We start from the raw sequence: 9,441 nt of genomic DNA, 5'->3' as shown, positions 1-9,441 counted from the left end.
TTACTGGTGCTCTTTGTTCCTTCACGTGGATTCAGATGACTGATTCACTAGCTTTCAGGGCGAAGAACTCTCTTTAGTGTGTCAGTCAAGGCCTGTCTAGTAGCAAGAAATTCTCTCAGGTTTTGTTTATCTGGGAATGTCTTTATTTTACTTTCCTTTTTGAGAGTTAATTTTGCTGGATATAAGATTCTCGGCTGATACATTTTTACTTTCGGCACTTTGAATTTGTCACCCTTCTGCCATCAAGTCTCCATTGTTTCTGAGGAGCTGTTAATCCATTTGGGATTCCCTTATACATGGTGAGGCACCCAAAAATACTCAACTCACACAGTAAGTAATGAGACTGGGTCTCCCTTTGTGAAGAGAGGATGAGGGTGTTCTCATTTATGAAGGAGAGTTGTGTTATGGCAGATTGGAGTTTGTAGCTGATGCTATCATTATTTGGAACAATGAATATGGGAGAAAAGTAAATGCTGTTGGGTAATTACTATGGGTTGAATTGCATCTTCCCCAAAGATATGTTGAAGCCCTACTTCCCAGGTCCTCAGAATGTGCCCTTATTTGGAAATAGGGTCATTGCAGATGGAAGTAGCTAAGTTAGAATGAGGTCACACTGAAGCAGGGTGGGACCTTAATCCAATGCATCTGGTGTCCTTAAAAGACAAGGAAAAAAGACACAGAAGAAAAAGAGACACAAAAGAGAAGAAGGTGCATGGTGACAGTGGCAGAATTGAAGTGCTGTGAGCCAAGGAGTGCCAAGCCTTGCCAGCAAACCACCAGGAGGTGAAAGAGGCAAGAAAGTGTTCTTTCCTACAGGTGTCACAGGACACGTGCCCACCAACACCTTGATTTTGAACTTCTAAGTCTCCAGAACTGTGAGACAATAAATGTCTGTTGTTTGAAGTCACCCATTTTACGGTACTTTGTTAGACCAGTCATGGGAAACCAAGACAGCAATCAAAAGTGGATGATATGGAATATAACCCCCGGGGAGGAATGTAGACCCGGCATCGTGGGACGGAGAACATCTTCTTGACCAAAAGGGGGATGTGAAAGGAAATGAAATAAGCTTCAATGGCAGAGAGAATCCAAAAGGAGCCGAGAGATCACTCTGGTGGGCACTCTTACACACACTTTAGACAACCCTTTTTAGGTTCTAATGAATTGGGGTAGCTGGTGGATACCTGAAACTATCAAACTACAACCCAGAACCCATGACTCTTGAAGACAATTGTATAAAAATGTGGCTTATGAGGGGGGACAGTGGGATTGGGGGGGCCATGGGGATCACACTCCCGTTTGTCTAGTTTGTGGATGGACGAGTGGAAAGGTGGGGGAAGGAAACAAACAAACAAACAAACAGACAAAGGTACCCAGTGTTCTTTCTTACTTTAGTTGCTCTTTTTCACTTTAATTATTATTCTGGTTATTTTTGTGTGTGTGGTAATGAGGGTGTCGGGGATTGATTTTGGTGATGAATGTACAACTATGTAATGGTACTGTGAACAATTGAATGTATGATTTGTTTTGCATGACTGCGTGGTATGTGAATATATCTCAATAAAATGAATAAAAAAACAAACAACAACAACAACAACAAAAAAAAAGTGGACGATACAGGACATCAGTCACATGTAACTGTCTAAAATCATTTGTCTTTCAAGCTATTGTGAATCCTGCCTTCATGAGGTGAAACACAGAAATGACATTTTTCAGACACCAGAGAGTAGATGGCCCCAAGTGAGACTTAAAGGGACCCTGAAGATTAAAGGGAGAAAAGAAAACAGCCCATGTAGTCGAGAGATTTCTGTAAGTTACAAGTAGTAAGACTGACATAGTTGTCAAAATCATGCTAAAGAATGGAAACCACAGTTCATCAGACATAGGAGCATCTCAAGGAATTCACACTGAAGAGGTATATAATGGGTATTATTCCAAGTTGGAGATTAATGAGAAGGGAATGGCAGAAAGTTAGTAAGACAGTAAGTCTAGGGCTCTGGGAAAGCAGTTTGAAGTATTTATTTGTAGAGTCCAGGATAAAGCAGTGGACTAAAAAGTTAGAAGGAAATGGTATTTTGAGGCACTTACCGGAAGCTTAGAATAATAAGCAAACACTGTGAAAGGAAAAAAAAGTGAAACGAAAGGAATGCAAGTACTGGAAGACAAATTCTGGGCACACGGGTTGTTTAAAAGACAGCTCAGCATTAGGAATCATCTTCCCATTTGTTGTCTTACTTCTTTGCTGCTACTGTCAGTGGATCTGGAAAGCCACTCTCAGGGACAAGTCAATCCTGGGAATGAAGAGAAATCCCAGGGCAAAATTTCCCCTTCTATTAGCTTGGAAGTGTTTCTCTTATTGATCCTGAGGGAAAGCTTGACCATTGTCTTCTCTTCTTTTACACACTGAAATTTAAATTGTTAGAAGTTTCTAGAGGACATGCCTATTCCAGTAGCTGGCATTAGCTAATATGTTCCAAGGGAAAAAAACCTGAGAATCCATGCTCCTGGCTTTTGTACTATTTCCACTGAACTTGGCATTGTATAACAGTTGAAATACAAAGTTGCTTAAGTTAGCAGAACGTATAACTAGAATGAGGTCAGGTCAAAGTACAAAGATCCGTCTTAATTAATTTCTGCCCCAAACTATTTTTATTTAACCAAATTGTGACCGATAGAATAAAGGGCACACATCCTTTGTGAGTTGGGGTCTGCTTCTCTTGTGGTACTTGCTTGGGCCAGGTGACTGCTTTGATGGCTGAGCCCAGGACTTAGAGGCTGACTTAGAGGCTAAGCCCAGGACTCAGAGGCTGACAGCCCCTACTTCTGTCTCTTGGAACACTCCTTCTGGGTGCTCCAAGCCTCCTGATGGGATGTCCATCTTCCCTGCTGGAGAAACCCCATGGCCAGGTCCTGACACTACAGGGAGGCGCCCAGCTGTGCCCAGGCTCCCAGCCTTTCCACTAAGACTCCAGGCATATGTGATGCTGGCTTCGACCCTCCAGAGCAGCCCACACTACCAGCTGAGTACTTCATAATGTGCCCCCGTTCACAGCCACGTGGAACAGAAGCACCCAGCTAAGATCTGCCCAAATTCCTGATACACAAAACCACAGGGTAAAATAAAATGGTGGTTGTTGAAAGCCAACGAATTTGGGGAATGTTTACTACCCCGCAATAGATAACCAAAATAAGTGGTATGGATGAAGAGCAGCATATAAATATTGTTTTTATAAATCTGTCATAATTTCCCTTTAATTTACTTCATAATTTTAGAGCTTTCTTCTGTTCTTTTTGGTGCACACTTAAGCTTTAAGAAGTGTTGTCCCTTAAGCCCCTCCATTAAGGAGCTAATGAACTGGAAACATAAGCTTACAGTTCACTCAAGAGCTCCATACTTAAGCAGTAAAAGGAATAATTTTTTATTAAAAATAATGCAAACAGAAAAATCTTTCTCTTCTCTCCTGTTCCTGCTCCAATTTTATCTATTAAGTGAAGCATCTACATTCCTATGTTTTATAGCTACTCGGACACCCTTTTCCCCCTACACGTGTTTTTTTTTTAAATATGAGAGAAACCTTCCCCAACATGGCTGCGTTCCAAGTTCAGCTCACCTATCACCTCCTGTGCAGAGTGGGAGAAGCTATTTGAGGGTCTGTAAAGCATTGGGGATCCTCCTGGGTAAAATGCCGTGTTTGAATTACACGACCATTATCATTAACAATTGGCAGGAGGCTCCTCTGTTCCTTCTGGGGAGATTGCAGGGGTTGAAAGATGTTTCCCTTAATTTCTGGGCTGACCTCACCTGACAGGAGGCCCGTGCTGTTTGAGGAGGAGCCCAGCCCTCAGCTCCCTGAAACCCAAGACTCCCCTCGCTCTGAGCAGCAGGGGCACAGAAGTCTAGATGGAGAAATGAAATTCCTTTGCCAGGAAAACCAGTATGGCAGTTGGTGGTCATTACCCAGAATATTGCTTCAGGGGAATTAAATTCGAGAAATGTCGTAGAAGGAAAAAGTGATACATTTAGTTCAGCTTGAGTCATCGGCTTAATCAATCCATGCACATACCCCAGACATTCAGCCACATCCTATGAACCACATAGGATTTAAAATATACAGTCATGGAATACAAACCAGTTTTTAGTTATCTTGTAAAATGATTCTATCTGCAGGGTACAGAATGTATACTGTGTGCTAGGCACTCTATATACCTTTTCTCATTTAACCTTAATAGTAGTCCTGTAGATCAGTACATATTATTCCTTTTACAAATGGGGAAACTGAGGCCGAGAGGCTGGATAACCTGCCTGGGACACCTGGCAAAGAAATGGCCTAAAGGATTCAACACTAAATTGATGATGAATGCTTTGAATATAGAGTCATCTGCAAAAAAAAAAAAAAAAAAAAAAGCAAAGAAGCAAATAAACAATAACTAGAAATAAAAGCATTGGAAAAATATTTTGTGATAGTAAGGATTCTAAAAGAGTTATTTACCAGTGATGGGATAATGATAGGATTTATTCGAGTAAATCCTTGAAAAACACAAGAGCAGAAAGAATAAAAACATCTACTAGCAGAGTTTGTACTATGTCTGGAACTGTTTGAAGTACTTACACGCTAAGTCACTTCGACCTCTACAACGACTCGATGAGATCAATATTCTTGATACCCCCATCTTACCACTGAGGAAAGAGGAACTAGGGGTTATGGAATTGGCCCATGTGCACAGCGGTCTGCAGCAAAGCCAGGTTTTGAGTCAGGAAACCCAGCCCCAGCACCCACCCCCTTCATCTTGAGGGCACAGGGTAGAGTTGGAGCCCTGGCTCTCCAATTTCAAGCTATGTGACCCTGGAGAATTGCTTCATTTCTCAGAGCCGGACGATCTCCCTATGTAAAGTAGGGATGATGATGCCGATTTAGGAATTAAACATCTGATGCCTGGGCCCCGAGATGTTCTTCATACACATTGCTTCCTTCCAAATTCCTGGCTCCTTCCAGCTCTCTCCCCTCCCTTCAGGCTCCCCCAGGGTTCATCAGTGGCTGTTCCCGTGTTTTGAGTTTGCATCCCAAGGGCCTTAGGCCTGCTGCACCCCTTGCCTTCCAGCTGGGGGTGGGGCTGAGAGCAGGAAAGACCAGCCCTGCCCACTCTTCCCACACTCTGCTGTCCTCCCCTTCATCAGTGGTAACTTCCACAGGAGGTCTGATGGAGGCCCTGGGGTGAGAAAATATCTGTGGGCCAAAGAGCAAAACCAACCCAATGGAGAGTTCAGGCAAGACCCTGCAGGAAAGGCTGGTACCAGAACTGGGGCTGCTTCCGAGACAGTCTATTTGGTGACAGCACCATCGTCGTAAAGTCCACCTTTGGATCTCATCTGCACAAGGTCCGCAGAACCAGAGCTGGAATCAGCTGGGCTGGCACGGCCTCCTTTCTTTCACGTCCCCCTTGTCAACAGTTGGAAAGCAAGATGGCTAATTTTGTGCCTGACAAGAAAGGATGGATCATTTTCTCGGATGCTGTTATCAGCAGAGTCAGAGCTGGTACGCTCTCCGAGGGAGTCCCCGAACCACAGGTTACTGGCAGCAGACAAACGCTCGCTGACAGGCATTTGCACCAACTATGAAACACCATCTGCTGTGGCTGGGGAAGGGGCGGCTCCAGCAAGCCGCAGCCTGAGCCTGCGCCAGCCCTTGTCCTGCATTAACTCGGGGTGGCCTGGGGGGACCCCTAAAGGAAGACCCAATTGTGTGTTTCTGGAGAGTAAGTGTCATATGGCTTTGTACGTATACAGATTATGGGACATCGATGTTTTTCTAGAAGTGAAAAGATTTGAATCCATCTTTAGATCGACATGCAAACCACCGAACCCAGCAAAACAATATGTTGAAGTAAATACGGTCCAGAACTGGATAAAATTCCTTTAGATTTGAGCTAAATTGCACGTGGACATCATCAAAAGGACAATGAAGACTAGAAAGGTATAAGTCTTTGAATGTTTTAATTTGATAATTAAACAATTCTTATGTCTCCCACTTTATTTATTTATTTATTTTTGGTTGACAGAGAGTCTTACTTTACAATTCAAAATGTATGTCGAGAAAAGTATGATTATTTCTCATGAGCAAGAGAAACATTATACAGAAGCGAAAGCCACTTCACTGGAAGGGCAGGTTTCAGGCCTTTCAGAGACTCAGGAGGACGGAGTTTTCCTGCTTGTTAATTTTAACAAGGCACCCAGCCGAAGGCCTCTGCCAGCCTTTCTGTCTTGGGTTGGAAGACTGGGTTTTCATTTTTAGGAGTCTTAATAGTCCTATGTCTCATGATTAAGTAATGAGAACTGGCACCAAAGTAGCCGAAGTTCAGCTGATCTTGCATTTATCCTTATAGGCTAGGGAAGATCATAAAGCAAAATGGCTTAAAGCCAAATAGACTAGCAAATTGTCTCTTTATACACACACAATATAATATGTAGGGATAGACAGATACATAGAACAAGATATAGACACAGACATAGACATAGATATGGATTTATGTCAGAATGCGTGTTTTCACGGCAGAAAACATGACTCTGTAAACTCGGGGACCTGAACCGGGTGACAGGTTTGCTGGTGGGAAATTTCTATCCCGATTGAAATATCTGAGTTTTATAGCCTAGCTTGGGCCACTCCTTATCATTCTGGTTAAAACCTGCTGGAATGTCCGTGCTTACAAAAAATCAGGAGTTCTTAGGGTGGAAAAGATCGGAGATGTGTGTCCTTGCATCTTAATCTCCTAGAGAAGCTGAAATCCAGTGAGCTCGAGTGAGGATTCCAGGTCGTCTCTGCATCTGGGGCCTGGAGGGGGGTGGGTGGGATGGGGAGGCTGCCCCAGTCCGTCTGAATCCCATGACACGAAGCGTGTCATGGGAACATAACCCATCAGCGATGGGGTGGGTAAGGAGAAAAGATTTAAATGTGCTTTCACTTATGGCCGTGCAATATGAAAAACAAATCTAAACATTTGTGTGTAGAATCAGGTGATGATTGGCTGTCTGCTGTCTCAAGGGGGGCAGGAAAATGGTCCGTGCACCTGCCACCTAATTCAGTTTAAAACCTGACACATTTACCAAGAGTGGGCTGGCATAATGCAGTCCATTCAGGCTGTCAGCCGAGTCAATAACTTATCCGCAACTGCTTTTGTTTCAGCAGCGGGCAATGCCTCCCAATCGGGGGAGATACTTATTCAAGTAAAATTTATTTTCAATTGCCGGCCATAAGGCCACGGGCACAAGCCTGGCTTTGACAGGACCTTTTGCCCAAGGCTATGCTATTGTTGAAGTTTGTGTCCATTGTCTGGGGGCTTTGATCTGTCAAAGCCGCTTAACAAGCTGGTTAAAAACTGTTTCAGATAACAGGTGTGTCCTTTGAGGGTACAGGGACATTTTTCGGCTTCTTTAAAAGACTGGTTTGAGGATTGACTAAAATTTAAAAGCTGGTTGGTGGTGATATATGTAAACCACTTTTAAAACAAGAAACTGGGATGTAACGTCTTGTGTGGATTTCTGCAACAAGCAAGCTTTTTGGATGAGAGATTTAAGAGACATGGTTTTTTGTTGTTGCTGTTGTTGTTGTTTTAATCAAGTCAAGTGTTAAATTGTTTGTATGTAAATTTACATGGAATTCGGGCCAAAGTTCCACGGGTCCCCAGCAAGGGTGGATGTCTAGGTGTGGGTCTGCACTTAAATGGGTGGAGCTGGAAATCCCTCCAGGCTCCAGCTCGCAGAAAGGGCCACCTGGCTGCAAAAGGTGATAGGCAAACCACAAAGACAGCTAAAAACACTCTTTTCCTAACTTTTGTGCCAGGAAAATTGAAATTAGGTATTTCAAAGGTTCTCTTTGGGATCCAAGTTATTTCTTCCTGTTAGCTTCAGAAACAGCCTCATGTTTTTGTTTGGGGAAATACAATCTCGACTGTCTATCAGAAACTCTTCTTCCCTGGAAGTAATTTTGTTTTGGCTGAAAATTAATGGGGTTAAAATTAGGTGGGGCAGGAACTGTGGGCACGCTTGAGTCATATCTCTGAATCTGCAGAAAGCTGCCTCTAGCTCAGCAAACCCTCTTTGGGAAGGAGTAGAAATTAGACAGGGTCTTACCTCTGCTTGCAAACGTTGGCAAAAGTCTTCTGCCAAACAGCAGACTTTCCAGATGTTTCTTAATTGGGCCAGAAATAAGACGGGTTCTGTGAAAGAATCCAACAGTATCTGTTTTAGTCCCAAATTCTCTCTGAAGAAAGGAACCAATAAAATTTACCTAAAATAATTATGTGTATTAGTTTTCTTCCTAAAGTAGTTAAACCTGGATGCAGATATTAAGACCTAGATGTTTCTTTAAAGGTTTCTACAGAGGAGTTTTTAAAAAGAGTGAAGCAGGAAATTTATATACTTTCAAAATCTCTTTTTATACTTTTTTTTATTCCCCACATACCCCAAACAAAGCAAAACAAAACAAAACAAAATAAAGCAGAGGGATCACAGTTCATGACCTAGAAAGTCCTTACAAATATAAAAGTTTAATATGGTATAGAGACGTCCTCAATCAAAGGGAAAGGGAAGGAGGAATCAATAAATCATTTAGGGGAAATATGGTTGGTTATTTAGGGAAAAATCAATTTTGGCCCTTACCCTGTAAGAATTCCCAGGTGGAGACAGCAGCTTATATGTAAGCAGAGGCTGTTTAAATTTGGACAAGGTATTTGTTTCTCTAAGTCTCAGCCACAAACTGTCACAGTTATTATAGTTATCTCAAGAGAGTGTTTTGAGGACTAAACATGGTAATTTTTATAAAGTAAGTTCAGCCCTAGTTAGTGCTAGCTATTATTTAATTCTTAATATAAAAGATCAATGAATATCGATTTTCTAGGTACAGGCAGCTTTGCCAAAAACATAAAAATAATCAGAAATAAATGAATTCATGGATAGAACTACATACAGATATAAATCTTCTGTGCATTTAAGAAACCAAAATTAAAAGATACATGTCAAACTAGAAAAGACATTTTAAAAAAAAAGGTTTCCTGGCTTTTACATAGAGAGCGCATAGATTATTTAGCAAAATACTAACATTTCAACAGATAATTTGGTAAAACCAACAATTCCCATTATTAGTTGATAAACACACCACCAGGGTATAAGCTCTGGAAGGCCCAGGGACATTGCTGATACTTTTTACCGCAGTATGTCTAAACCTAGGACAGAAAATACCACGCAGCAGTGCCAAAAAAAAACCTTCCATACTTAATGGGAAAATGTTCCTCTTTTTATCAGAGAAATGCAATTTTAAACAAGGACATAAGAAAATAATCCTAGGTACCAGAAAAAGCAATATACACCCAATTTTTTATTCTAGCTGATTTATAATTGTGAAACACTGGAGAAAGACTACGTGGACAAATACAGAGAAAAGGCATGTT

The sequence above is a fragment of the Choloepus didactylus genome, chromosome 7, assembly GCF_015220235.1.
Source record: "Choloepus didactylus isolate mChoDid1 chromosome 7, mChoDid1.pri, whole genome shotgun sequence".
Taxonomy (NCBI): domain Eukaryota; kingdom Metazoa; phylum Chordata; class Mammalia; order Pilosa; family Megalonychidae; genus Choloepus; species Choloepus didactylus.
This window is presented reverse-complemented; position numbering follows the sequence as displayed.